This window comes from Lynx rufus, unplaced genomic scaffold (assembly GCF_022079265.1).
Source record: "Lynx rufus isolate CCGP_SWC_20201006 ecotype Redwood Valley unplaced genomic scaffold, mLynRuf1.p SCAF_6, whole genome shotgun sequence".
Taxonomy (NCBI): domain Eukaryota; kingdom Metazoa; phylum Chordata; class Mammalia; order Carnivora; family Felidae; genus Lynx; species Lynx rufus.
In genome coordinates this window covers 33139794-33149503 of record NW_025814878.1, presented here as the reverse complement: position 1 = coordinate 33149503, position 9710 = coordinate 33139794, and the positions used below count along the sequence as shown (strand labels likewise).

The window sequence follows — 9710 nt, the reverse complement described above, 5'->3', positions numbered from 1 at the left end:
AAAAATATGGAATGCTTCATGAATTTGCATGTCTTCCTTGGGCCGAGGTGATGCTCATCTTCTTTGTGTTGTTCCAATGTTAATATATGTGCCGCCAAAGCGAGCACCCATTACTCTTTTTTACCAGTGAATTCACAGGTGGTGAAAAAACATTTTGACGTGGGAAGCTCAGGTTTTATTTTCAAAGCACCCACCTGGCTGCTTCCACTGCAACAGGCAGGATGGATGTATAGTCTCAGGTCCTTTGCCATTGTTGGTAGAAAAAGTGGTCAAATGCTGTGCAAAGAGGAAATGCTAATGAACACAGATTCACTCCTCTGGTTGACAGTTCCTTTGACTCTGGCCCACAGAGAGGCCATACTGTTTTCTGATGACAGATGGCGCACTTCACCAAAAGATCATCACCACAACCTGACGGTTGGGCGGGAGGCTTACCACTTTATTCCTTCATTTTAATGGGCTGCAGATGTTCAGTATATATGAATGTGGAATGCATGAATATCCAAAAAGTGATTATCAAGGCATCGCATTCCTTTGGATGATAAACTTCGTTCAGCACTGAAAGAAGAAAAAGGGTAAAAAGAAGAAGGGTGAGAGTGGGGGAGGGGAGAGAAATCTTGAAAAAACTTTCAATGTTTCAAGAAATGTTTGCATTCTCTTGTGGGCCACCTGTAAACTAATTTAAAAATTTGGGTTGCAAATTAGTGCGCCAACGAGGTAGGCTTAGGTTTGATTCTGCAGGTAGAAGGAATTGGGTTTTTAGGACCCCTAAGCCACAGCATTGAGCTTGTATGTACCAGACCAAATTCTTGCAGACTTTCAAAGGTATAAATGCTATTCTTAGTTAGAAAAAAAAAAAAAAACCTGAAGGATTGCAAATAGAAATTAAAAACTTAGGATTTAATAAACTATGGTTCAAATGTAACACACATCTCCCAGAAAGCAAGGCACAAGTATTTGGTCCCCTGGTTTGAACTGATGGTATCACAGGATGCATCTTTTTATACCTTTCAAGTAATGAATATCTTTGTGTTCATGAAATAGAAGGCGTTGGAATTTTCCTTGGCCTCCTAGCCGAGTTGGCTGCCCCTGTGTTAACCTCCCAGGTATGGTCAACTGTCTAGCTTATGTACCAGTGTCCACGTTTTATGCTTGAATTCCTCCAAAGATGGAGAACTCACTGTCTCTCATGATGACCCACCTTGGACAGTACTTCTTATTAAATTGTTGTACTTATGTTAAAATTAAATTTGCTTACCCGAAGTTCTTTTTTTTTAATCCATCAACGAAACAATAATTCAAGAAGCATTTCGTAGTATCTGCTACATGTCAGGCCCTGTTAGTCCTTAGGAATAAAAAGATGAGAAAATTATATATGGTTTAGCTGATCTTGTGGGATTTATAATCCAATTGGATGGATCTCTCCATTTTTTCCATCCTAATTCTTCTAGAAAATAGGTCATGCTCCTGTGGACAACAGTGGTACTCTACTGTAGGTACATCAGCATCTCAGTAGAGAAAGGGGCTATAACCTGAAGGGGTCCCTAAGTGACTCTATTTACCACCACAGTCCTGTTTAAGAGTCATTGTTCTAATGCTTTTATATTCCTCCAGAAGTCCAATCTTACTCCAGCAGGATGTCAGATCAAATATCTGAAGAAAACTGTCATATTTCTTTCTTCCCTCCATCATCATTTCTTCCAGTTAAACATGCCACAGAATTCAAACTATGATTATTTTATTCTGAAGGAAAGATGGCCTCAAAAAAAGCTGTTGAGAGCAGCTCTAAAGGCAGAAGAAATCTGTGAGAAGTGAACCTGAATCCATCAGGCCAAAGCAACAGCCGAGGAATAAGAGAGGTGACCAGCAGGGAGAAGCCTGAGCTTTGTGTGATGCCCTGTAGATGTGGTCTTTCCAGAAGAACATCGTCCACAGTGACCAACCAAAAGTGTGGGGAGCACGGAGAAGAAAAGGCAAGTGGATGCACTTAGTTCCCCATCTTCTTGTCTTCTTTCGTTCTGAGGCACAACAGATTGTTCCTTGATGGGGGTTAGAAACCAGGTAGAAGAAAGCATATTCTGTACCGTGAGCAGGTTAAGATTTAGAGACAGCTACAGAGAAGCAGGGAAAGACAGAGAGAGAGGGGGGAAAGAGGAAGAAGAAGAAGAAGAAAAGACAAGCTAAGATAAAAATCATTCCCACTTATATAGCTGGAATGTTTATAATGTAAAGAGACAGCTGCATTAAAGGATTAGGCCCCACTGCCTGATTAACATCATTTGATCTTTTGCTATTGAAAAGACCCTGTGTATTTTCAAAGGCAGTGGGTTTCTTAAATAAAACCAGGAGTCTGGGTTGCAGAAAGCTGTTAAAAACAACTCACTTTTAGTTTAGTTTAGTAATCTTTTTGTCCTACCTGCTTCATAATCTTCAGTTTCCTTCTTTGTGTTCTTGGGGGAGGGGGCTGCACCTAAATCTGAAAATTGGGGCTCCAGGAAATACGATATGACAAAAATAAGCATGAAAAGTCATGATGACCTAAATCGGTCAAATCAGATTTTTCCCATGAATATCATCCTGGGGAGCTTCTTTTTCTGTTTTGTTCTGAGTTTATTTTTTTTTATCCTTTACTCTCCATTGCCAACCATCACCACACAATTTCAGTGAGAGAGATTAGCACATCATTATACCATACCATTTTCATGTTTTACTTTCTATATTATTAATCTGCTTTTCTTTCTTCCTCCCTCCCTCCCTCCTTTCCTTCCTTCCTTCCTTCCTTCCTTCCTTCCTTCCTTCCTTCATTTTTGTAAGTTAAAAGTGAGATCGGAACTCTTAACTGAATTAGATAGAAATTGATTGTGAGGAAGTCAAAATTTTCCATTAGCCAACTTGTGGGAGGAATCAGAGCATCTCCACATCCATACTGTCATCCCAGGGTGGCCGGGCAAAGAGGTGGGAGGGCCTCTGGTCATTTGAGAGGACCAAGCAGTCGTCATAACTAGTTCAGTCTCTGTGGCCCATTCAGCTCTTGGCATAGTTGCCAAGCCAGCCAACAAAGGAGCATTGTAATCCTGACAGTTTCCCAGCATTGACTGGACAGGCACAGACCACCAACCAGCTCCCTTCACTCCTACTGTTCACAAGTGAGACCATGAATGGAAAAAAAAAAGTCAGTGGCAAAAATCCCACATCCTGCTAAGTTGCTGTGCAGATGCTTTTCTAGCGAGTGAGTCTCCCTCCAGGCTGGTGATGCTCATACCTGTTTCCTTTTTCTTTTTTGTTTGTTTGTGTTTAAGTATATTTAGCTGAAATGGTGATAACATAATTCTCACTGGTGCCTACCAAAAAAATTAGGTTTGACTTTTGATAAATGAGCATATGGCACACAGTAATATGGAAAATGGAAAGTGTAACAAAAATAAAATGTCATAAATGTAAAGAAGATAAATTGAGGTAGGCTGCTGCTGAGTTAAGAAACTAGTGGTACAAGCCACTGTGAATCTTATGCAGTTGAATTTGGAGATAGAAGAATATGGTTTTCAGGTATAAAGTGGAATCATTTTAACTCAATTTTGAATTTTGAATATGTGCCCCAAAGTCTGCCCTTTCTGTAGACCAAGCCAAGGACGTCTCCAACTCTGGTTTTAAAAATAGCAATAAGTGAAATAAAATTTTTTAGAACCATGTAAATTCAAGAGATATATATCATGTATTTATTACTGATTAAAGGTCAGGAAGTATTTTTAACAATTAGATAAAATGATCTTTTAGTATGTTTCAATGGTCAATGTGGCATAATTTTATCTATTTAACTTGCCTTTTTTTTTTTAATTTTTTTTTTCAACGTTTATTTATTTTTGGGACAGAGAGAGACAGAGCATGAATGGGGGAGGGGCAGAGAGAGAGGGAGACACAGAATCGGAAACAGGCTCCAGGCTCCGAGCCATCAGCCCAGAGCCTGACGCGGGGCTCGAACTCACAGACCGCGAGATCGTGACCTGGCTGAAGTCGGACGCTTAACCGACTGAGCCACCCAGGCGCCCCATTAACTTGCCTTTTTAAAAATAAGTACAGATTCCAGTCACGGGATGGCATATTTACGTATCAATTTTCAAATATTCAGACAAATGACAGTGTGCTCCATGCTGACGGTGGAGGTAGAAGGAGAATATGGTGTGTAAATTGGATCCACAGATTTGCACAGCAATTTAGCAGAATCTTAGTAGTACTCTGTCCCTTTGACTCAGTTATCCTACTTCTTAAAATATATTTATGTGTTTATATATTACATACGTATGTGAAAAATATTGTACTGAAGGCAAAATAAGGCAAATACAGTATTATTCATCAAGGGGAAAATAAAAGCAAAAACAGAAAGAAACAAAGCCCCCAAACAAAATGAAAATAGAGTTACCTTGTTAACCCTAAATAAATCTACATGATAGGATACTATGTAGCTATTAAATATTGATGTATCCAGGGGCACCTGGGTGGCTCCCTCGGTTCAGCGGTTAAGTGTCCAACTCTTGATTTTAGGTCAGGTCATGAACTCATGGTTTGTGGAATAGAGCCCTGCATAAGGGTCCATGCTGACAGCAAGGAGCCTGCTTGGGTTTCTCTCTTCTTTCTCTGCCTCTCCCCTGTTTGGGCATGCTCTTTCTTCCTCTTTCTCTCTCTCTTTCTCACACTCAAAAATAAATACGTAAACTTAAAAAAAATAAAATTGATGTACCCAAAGATTCTTAATAGTATGGGAGAATGCTTATAAACGTTAGGAGAAAAGAGAAGCTGTCATTGAGTGACTGGTTATGGTTATAGCATAGAAAAGTGCAATAAACACTAATGATTGTTGTCTTGTTGGTGGGGTTATGGTTGATTTTTCAATGTACATTTCCACATTTTCAAAATTATTGACAAAGAGCATATGCCATATTTCGGAATCATTAAAAAGTTTATTTTTAAAAAAATTTCTTCTGTTGTAAAAAGACTAATAAAAACCTCTAAATATCCATCTAAGGGTTATTTTACTTAAAAACAATATAAATGAATCAATACCTCGACGTGTTACCAGGAAGTCCTGCTGAGACTATTTTTGGTGCTGATTAGATTGACTTTCACTTCCTTTATTTACTTCTTGAAACCTCCCCCCCACCCCGTAAAAATATACAGCAGGTTAAGCAACATAACCTGGGGTTATTCTTCTCCTATTACCCCAGTATTGCCTCTGGGCTTGTTTGAGATGGCTTATCATGGGGAGAATGTGGAGTCCTGAACTCTGATCAAAAATCCAGCATGCTGGAACCTGTGCGCTAGGAAATAACTGCCTTCATGGACAGCTAAGCTGCAAGATACCCCTCACGGAAAGTCTAACCGAATGTCACAGGTTTGAAAACTGGTGATGATCAGAGTTCTTTTGCTTTTATAGCCCAGCATTTTTTCAATTTTGTTTCATAGGTAATATTCAAGTCTTACTCATTAAACTCCAGGTACTGGGTCTCTCGATACAATCACTCATTCAACTAGCAAATTTCAAACACCTTTTGTGTTCTATGAAGCTATGTAGCCTCGTGGTGAAGAGCATAAGCTTTGGAGTCAGACCCAGTTTGGTAGCACTAGCCTCAGACCCAGGCAGGAGGTGGAATAGTACGTGGGGGGTCCGTACCAGGCTCCACGTCCCTGTTCTGGCTGCTGGGGTTGGGATTGAGGAGTATGCACGGTCAAGGGGCGCATTCCTGTAGAACCTGTGCTCTTTGTGGCCACCCTGCCTTTTAGGCCATCATCCAGGTTCCAGGGACCCTAGAATTTTCTGCCTCAGGGCCCAAGCCTAATTCCAGTCTGCTCAGGCCTCTTCCCAGGTCCTTTTCTCTGAAAGTGCATCATATCACTAGGGGATCACTCTCAGGCTCAGAGAGGGGCAAAGGACAGACATTTGGGGGGGGGATGTGGAAGGAGTTTGGCTGCACAGACTGGCACAGAGTCATTGTGAAAATGGAAACTATTTAACACAGTGCCTACCATGCAGTGGATGCTTGACAAATTTTATTTTTGACAAATCCCTTAGTGTCTTATTACGTGATATTTTCTGCTTTGAGAGAGAGAGAGAGAGAGAAAAAGAAAATAACCATGAGAATAAAGCTTCTATAGGGGGACACTATTTATTTTATTATTTTTTTTTAATGTTTATTTTTGAAAGAGAGAGAGAGCAAGCAGGGGAGGGAAAGAGAGACACACACACACACACACACAGAATCTGAAGCAGGCTTCAGGCTCTGGGCTGTCAGCACAGACCCCGACTTGGGGCTTGAACCCACGAACCATGAGATCATGTCCTGAGCCAAAGTTGGATGCTTAACCGACTGAGCCACCTAGGCGTCCCTAGGGGGACACTATTTTAATTTTTGGTATCCAAAATGGAATCTTTTTTTCAGTAACTTGCCTATTGTGCTGGCCCAATTCCAATACTCTATATTCAAGCTAATTACATTCCTCCCCCACTGGATAAATTATCCTTTACTTCCCCCATAAAAACCATCATGTTATACTTGTGAAACAAGATAGCTTCTGTATCCTACCACACAGGCAAAAAATGGTTGCATTTCAATACATACTGTATTTCTCTGTGTGACTAATCTGAGGGCTGCATTGGGATATATTACAGTGATATGTGAGTTTAATTTAGTGATGCGTCTGAATAATGATAAATTCCCATTTAAGTGGAGCATTGTAGGGTCTCCTGGGTGGCTCAGTCGGTTAAGCGTCCGACTTCGGCTCAGGTCATGATCTCATGGTTTGTGAGTTCGAGCCCCGCATCAGGCTCTGTGCTGACGGCTCAGGGCCTGGAGCCTGCTTCGGATTCTGTCTCCTTCTCTCTCTGCCCCTCCCCAACTTGTGCTTTGCCTCTCTCTGTCTCTCAAAAAATAAATAAATAAATGTAAAAATAAATAAATAAATAAATGGAGCATTGTCACAAGATACCTTCTCCTAGTGACTTAATATGAAACACTTTTTTAAAGCATTATTTGGGTTGCAGATGTAAGCTATTGAGTCCACCTGTAAGTCACTGCATTTGTAAGCAAGTCATTTATTCATCTATTTGACTTTTTTAATGCCAGAGGCCTCAGCAGTCATGAAATGGCTTACCAGGTGTTCTACTTTTATCCTGAATAATTCAGAGAGGTGATTTAAAAAAAAAAATTAATGTTTATTTATTTTTGAGATGGAGACAGACAGAGTGTGAGTGGGAGAGGGGCAGAGAGGGAGGGAGACACAGAATCTGAAGCAGGCTCCAAGCTCTGAGCTGTCAGCACCAAGCCCGATGGGGGCTTGAACCCACAGACTGCGAGATCATGACCTGAGCTGAAGTTGGATGCTTAACCGACTGAGCCACCCAGGCACCCCATCAGAGAGGTGATTTTAAGATAAAACTGGAGAGAAAACTGGTAAAACTAGAGAGAAAAATATTGGAGATCGTTAAGAATCACTGTCCTCTTTCTCTCCTTTCCCCTGAGTTTAGTACCACCTAGGTTTACAATCCTCTCTTAGTGTTTGATTTAGGAAGGAGAGCTTCATCTCCTGAGACCACAGAGCATGAAGCGGGTGGGGGGTGGCTATGTCACACTGGCCAGTGTTCATGAGGAACGAGCAGTGTAGGACTCACGGCTGAGAACACAACAGGCTCTTCTTTGAGAAAGGTCCCAAGAAAGGTCGTCCCTCAATCTAAACCATTCTAAATACAGGTGTCCCCCACGATCCGGAAGGCTGCAGTATGCTACTTTGCTTTAGCAAAAGACCTACTTTAGTACCTGCTTTCGATAACCAAAAGAAGTCTGAAGAGGGTTTCAGTGTTTAGGGAAAAAAGTGAAAAGCAAAAGTAGCCTTCAGCATTTGTTTTGTATCAGGTTGTTACAAAGCAGCACACAGCTCAGCAGCGAGAGGGGCCCGCTCCTCCCACCCCCAGGAACTCTACTCAGCAGGCCAGGCCTGTGAATTGTGTCTGTGAGCATCTGTGCTTTATCTTGATTCATTCTGTGCATCTATTAGCAAGATATATATTAAGGTACCAGAAAAGCCTAAGAGAGATTCTTTATTGGGCCTGGGAACACTTAAAATCTTTTCCCTAGAAGTTAACTAGAAGTACTTTTCAACTTTATGTCATTTCAACTTACAAGAGTTTTAATGGGGATGCTCTCCTTACACAGAGTCGGGGAGGGGGGGACTGAACTTGGTTTTGAGACTTCACGCAAGAGACAACTCTCACTAAGAGAGTTACCCTTTCCTGCACTGCGCCTGTTGGGAAGGGATCTTGTTATGAAGCAGGAGTTCATGCCTCAGGACTTATTTACACGGCTGCGGTGCTCCAGGCACTGTGCTGTCACCATGCTGTGCTCAGTGCAAGGAGACAACAGTGGTCATCAATCTCTCCTGTACTTGTGGACTTGTTATTATTGCCCCTGCTTCAGGCAGAGGTCACTCAGTTCTGTGATGTTTCCCTTCTGGCCTTATCTTCTAAACCTTCAGCCTGAAGTGTTTTTCTCATTCTAAGTCTCCGCTGCTAAAGCAAAACAGATCATTGAAGCAATTTACAAATCGTTCAGGCCCAGGTAACATTTTGGAAAAGGAAGTATCTGAATGATTCAGTGAAAGATAGCTGTTTCATCTGATTCTGAAAAATGATCTCAATTATTTGTATTTCAGTTTGTATCTATCAAGGTATAGTTTTTTTTTTTAAGTTTTTCAAGTTATTTATTGCCTTAGTCACTTTGCAAGCACTGGCAATGGAAATAATTTACATTAGATTATTATACCAATTATTGCTGTTATTTGCCTACTAGGTATAGACTTTTCTCCAAACCGGACTCAAATTGGTGACTCCAGAATAGAATTCTTTATTATCGTGCCAGTCTAATTGGGACTCTGAAAAACGTTGCCCTGAATAGTTTTGGAACTCTATACCTTATTTCTCAGGGTATGTCTCTCCACATATGGTAAACTTCAGACAGAGAAGGAAAGTCTCTGTGTTCACTTTGTGTGGCAGACTGATGTGCTGGGCACATGGCAGAGTTCAGTCAACTTCATGCTTTAACAAATAAAGAAGGAATTAGAGATGCTGAGTAAACTGACTAGCAATTCAGTTAAACAACCAATGATTAGGGTCTAGTTAAAAAAAAAAACACCTGTTAATTTTGTAGAACCCCCCACATGAACAAAACTTTTGACAGGAGAATGCTAGACGCTAGGAAAAGAAATCAGAGCCAGTATGAACACCATTTGTAACCACGGATAAAACAAGTTGAAGTTAGAACCCGGTTTGAAGTATGGGTTGACTATTTACTAGCCACGTACTTTGCAATAAGTTTCTTAGCTTTCTAAACTCCTCAGTGCTTAAATTTCCTAATCAGCAAAATGAGGACAGTAACAGTCTTCATAGCACTATTGTGAGGGTTTATTACTGCAATGTGTATAAAATGCTTAGCATAATGCTTGGAACAAAATAAGTACTCAAGAAATAGAAACATTCTTATTAAGAAACCCATAACATTTTCTGTTATGCTTAATAAAAAGGAATATGAATCGATTGTATGTACATTACCCTAAAAAAAAAGGTCTCTCTCTAAATTAAAAAAACATGAACCTGAGGAGAAGTTACTATTGAATTTTTAGCCTTCACTCAAGCAGTGAAGGTAGTGTAGCAGGAATTTGAAATTTCA

General features: G+C 40.6%; 1 non-coding gene across 1 annotated transcript; it reads right to left on the bottom strand.

Moving 5' to 3' along the window:
- Positions 1-107, bottom strand: LOC124529461 (U6 spliceosomal RNA). The gene has a single exon (XR_006966358.1). It is a non-coding gene; the product is annotated as a U6 spliceosomal RNA (small nuclear RNA).
- Between the last annotated feature and the right edge of the window lie 9603 nt (positions 108-9710).